Source organism: Saccopteryx bilineata, chromosome 9 (assembly GCF_036850765.1).
Source record: "Saccopteryx bilineata isolate mSacBil1 chromosome 9, mSacBil1_pri_phased_curated, whole genome shotgun sequence".
Taxonomy (NCBI): domain Eukaryota; kingdom Metazoa; phylum Chordata; class Mammalia; order Chiroptera; family Emballonuridae; genus Saccopteryx; species Saccopteryx bilineata.
In genome coordinates this window covers 78,060,448-78,065,398 of record NC_089498.1, presented here as the reverse complement: position 1 = coordinate 78,065,398, position 4,951 = coordinate 78,060,448, and the positions used below count along the sequence as shown (strand labels likewise).

The 4,951-nt window shown below is 43.3% G+C and overlaps 1 pseudogene; it reads left to right on the top strand.

The window, feature by feature from the left end:
- The first annotated feature begins 883 nt into the window (after nt 1-883).
- On the top strand, nt 884-2,149 carry LOC136312896 (tubulin beta chain pseudogene; annotated as a pseudogene).
- The last annotated feature ends 2,802 nt before the right edge of the window (nt 2,150-4,951 follow it).

The window sequence follows — 4,951 nt, the reverse complement described above, 5'->3', positions numbered from 1 at the left end:
ATATGAGACAATTTTTTGAGACACTGAACATCAAGCAGCAGAGATGGGAAATCAACGAGGTGAGCCATACATTTTCCCCACTTACTGCAGTGAGAGTTTCTAATACGCGGCAGAGGGCGGAGGAATCTTAGGCAGAGCGCGGAGGAATCTTAGGCAGAGCTTAGTTAAGGAGAGGGAGCCAAGGCAGTCTCTGAGGAAAAGAGGCATCTGGCATTTGCAAGGTAGAGTCTTGGAGAATGCTGCCCCAGGCCAGGGAAAGAACTACCAGGAAAGATTAGAAAGCCAAAAATACTTGCTGTTTCCACCAGCCAAACTGGAAACCCTCATTTACTGAGCAGATACTGTATGATACTTAGAAGGGTCTTGCCTCAGCGCTGGGGCAAAATTAGCCCAGACTAACACTATCCTGGTGCCACCTAACAAAATTTTTTCTCATTGATTTGAGAGAGAGAGAGACATAGAAGCATCAACCTTCTGTTTCACTTAGTTGATCCCTTCTCATATGTGCCTTGACTGGGGTCGAACCTGTAGCCTCTGGTGTGCCCGGTCATGCTTTATCCACTTAGCCACTCTGCCATGGCCAGCTAACAAATCTTAAAAACAAGTCTCAAAAGGATCAAATTGTTTCAAGTAACTTAATGGCATCCAGAACAAAACTAAATATATTTATAAAAATGCAACACACAATAAAGTAAAAATTAAAATGTCCAGCATCCATTAAAATGACCACCCACAGAACCTTCCTGCCACCTCGTTTGCCCATGTTGCTCCTGTCTCCAGGCACATCCCATTCTGCCAGCTTATGAGCGGCAGCAGAGAAAATGTTACATATTTTCTTGTACCATATACACTTTGAGGCAATCAAAAAATTGTAATTTGGACCATGAGGGAAATTGTGCATATCAGGTGGGCCAATGTGGCAACCAGCTCAGTGCCCAGGTCTGGGAGGTGATCAGTGATGAACATGGCATCAACCCCACCGGCACCTACCACGGGCAGGCGCCCTGCAGCTGGACCGCATCTCCGTGTGTTACAGTGAAGCCACAGGAGGAAAATATGTTCCTCATGCTGTTTTGGTGAATCTAAAACCCCGGACCATGGACTCTGTTCATTCAGGTCCCTTTGGCCAGATCTTCAGACCAGACAACTTTGCTTTTGGTCAGTCTGGAGAAGGCAACAACTGGACCAAGGGCCACTATTCATAAGGGGCCGATCCTGGTTGACTGGGCCCCAGACATGGTGCGGAAGGAGGCTGAGAGCTGTGACTGCCTGCAGGGCATCTAGCTGCCCCACTCTCTAGGTGGGGCAATGCTCTGGAATAGAAACCTTGCTCATCAGTAAGACATGTGGAGAGTACGCTGACCACATCATGAACACTTTAAGTGTGGTACCTGCACCCAAAGTGTCTGACACTGTGGTTGAGCCCTATGATGCCACCCTCTCTGTCCATCAGTTGATAGAGAACATTGATGAGAATTACTGCATTGACAATGAGGCCCTTTATGACATCTCAAGCTGACCATGCCAACCTATGGGGACCTGAACCACTTCATCTCAGCCACCATGAGCGATGTCACCACCCGCCTCTGCTTCCCTGGCCAGCTCAGTGTTGACCTCCACAGGCTGGCAGTCAACATGTTGACTTCCCATGCCTCTACTCCTTCATGCTTAGTTTTGTGCCTCTAACCAGCCAGGGAAGCCAGCAGTACTGGGCCCTTACCCAGCAGGTATTTGATGCCCAGAACATAATGGATGCCTGTGACCCTCACCATGGCTGGTACCTCACTGTGGCTGCTGTCTCCCATGAGCGGATGACCATGAAGGAAGTGGACAAGCAGACGTTCAATGTAAAAAACAAGAATAGCAGCTACTTTGTGGAATGGTTCCCCAACAGTGTCAACACAGCTGTCTGAAACATCCCTCCTCATGGCCTAAAGATGGCCGTCACCTTCACTGACAACAGCACGGCCACCGGGAGCTGTTCAAGTGTGTCTCAGAGCAGTTCAGTGCTGTGCTCCACTGGAAGGCCTTCCTCCACTGGAGGGCATGGATGAGATGGAGTTCATCAGGGCGGAGGTACCAGCAGGACTAAGATGCCACCATAGAAGAGGAGGAGGATTTGGGTGAGGAGGCCAAAGAGGAAGCCTAACACCACACCCTGACACTCCGACTTCTCAGTTCCTTCACCTTCTTCCTCAACTGCCCCTTTCCTCTCCCGGAGAATTTGCATCTTTTGCCTCTTTTTTTCTTTTAGAGGTGTTCTAGAACAGTGCCTGGCACATAAAAGGCACCCAATAAATATTCGTTGTTTGTTGAATGTCTCCTCTCACTTTCCACTCTGGGAATCTATATTTCTGCCATTCCAGGTAACCTTATACTTCCTTCTGGTGCCTACTTCTCCCGTATGTCTGCTTAATATTTCCCTCTCTGTGTTTCAACATAATTCTCCAAGCCCATGCAGTAGCCCAGGGAAAAGGGAACCAGGCTAACTGTAGTGGGCAGAAGTCTCTACAAGGAATGGGTGGGATTTCCCACTCTAGAACAGTTTTGGAGAGCAAGATACAGGCTGTTAAAGTCCTGGCTTCCAGATATTTTTCCCTGCTCCACCTTCAGCTTTGGGGGAGGTGTTAACAGGATTATATCAACGTTCAGCCTTTCTCCAAGCTCTGTCCTGGGCTGTTTCCTTTGCAGGGTTCTGCCCCATTCTATCAAGTGGGAGACTTCCTTCTTCCACTTCACTTCCCTCTCACATTGAAATGCTTCCTTTCTCTGGATGAAGAAGGGGGAAAAGGAGGAGGAGAATGGCCAACCTTGGTCTCTAAGCCTCCAGAAAGGACCTACCCATCTCCACCTTTTCTTCCCCAAAAAGAAATATTGATCCCGTAAGTATATGAAAACGTGTGTACTGCCACCTAAATGTTGAAGTCATTCCCTGGAGGAGAGGACACAGGACACCCTCTGTCTTTTGGCAACATCTTATTTCTTCATTTGCTATTGTCTCCCCACCACCACCACCCTTGGTTTTGTCCTGTCCTACACTTCAAAGTTCTGTTTTGTGTTAAACCTGTTGCTTTCTTTCATACTGGAAAAGATGATATTGCCCCAAGAGCCAAAAATGAATGGAAACTAAAAAAAAAAAATCACCACCCATGCAAAGAAGTAGAAAAATGAAACCATAAGGAGAAAGATCAATAAACAAAAAACCTAGAGCTCATACAGATATTAGAATTAGCAGACAAGAACATTAAAACAATTATTACAACTGTATCAATATATTCAAAAGCTAGAGGAAAGAGCAAACATGATAAATAGAGACATGGAAGACATAAAAAAGATCCATATCAACTTTGAGAGAACTAATTTTTTTAGGTTTTAATGTATTCATTTTAGAGGGAAGAGAGAGAGAGAGAAAAGGAGGGAGGAGTGGAAGCATCAACTCCCATGTGCGCCTTGACCAGGCAAGCCCGGGGTTTCTAACCGGCGTCCTCGCATTCCAGGTCGATTCTTTATACACTGTGCCACCACTGGTCAGGCCAAGAAATAAAATTTAATATATCATTAGTGAACTATAGAACAACTGAAGCAGCCTAATATCTAATATATAATCCGTATGTTATATGGATTATACACACACACACACACACACACACACACACAAATATATGACTAAAATCCTCCAAAGAAAGAAGAAATAATGGCCAAAATTTTTCATCAAACTGCTAAAGCTCACTCAAGAAAAAATAAATATCCTGAATATTCCTATTATAGATATTGAATTTGTTGTTGTAAACCTTCCCAGGCCCAGAAGACTTCACTGGTTAATTCTAGCAAACATTTAATTAAGAAGTAACATCAATTCTACACACTCTCAGGAAATTGAAGAGGAGAGACTACTTCTGAACTCATTCTGTGAGACTAGACCAAACTAGACACAGACATTACTAAAAAAGAAAACTACTGACAAATATCCTTTATGAACCTTGACAAAAATTCTGTTAAATTTTTGAGAAAATATATAAAAAGAAGAATATATTATGACCAGGTAAGGTTTTTCCCAAGGATACAAGGTTGATTTAACAACCAAAAATCAATTAATGAATGAAGGGGATAAGAGCCAGCTGATTATCTCAATAGATGCAGGAAAAGAATTTGACAAAAACCCAAGACCAATTCAAGATGAAAATTCTCAAGGAACTGGAATAGAAAGAAATGTCCTTAATCTGACAAAAGGCACTTTGGAAAGGTCACAACTAACGCATACTTAATGGTGAGAGACCGAATGCTTTTCTCTTAAGATCAGAAACACAATAATGTCTGCTCTTGACACTCCTTTCCATTGTACTAGAGATTCTGGATAATTAAATAAGGCAAGTAAAGATTTTCAAGAAGACATACATATTTGAAAAAAGAAATATATTATTTTTATTTGCATTTGACATGATCATCTCTGTACAAAGCCCATTGGCATCTACAAAAGCCTACTAAAATTAATAAGTGAGTTTAGCAAAGTTGCAGGATACAAGATCATTTTCCAAAAATCAATTGTATTTTGATATACTAGCAATGAACAATTGAAAATTTTAATTTTTTTTAATTTAATTTTTTTTTTTTTACAGAGACAGCAAGAGAGTCAGAAAGAGAGATAGATAGGGACAGACAGACAGGAACAGAGAGAGATGAGAAGCATCAATCATTAGTTTTTCGTTGCGACACCTTAGTTGTTCATTGATTGCTTTCTCATATGTGCCTTGACCATGGGCCTTCAGCAGACTGAGTAACCCCTTGCTCAAGCCCGCGACCTTGGGTCCAAGCTGGTGAGCTTTGCTCAAACCAGATGAGTCCGCACTCAAGCTGGGGACCTCCGGGTCTCGAACCTGGGTCCTTTGCATCCCGGTCCAATGCTCTATCCACTGCGCCACCGCCTGGTCAGGCAAAAATTTTAAATTTTAAT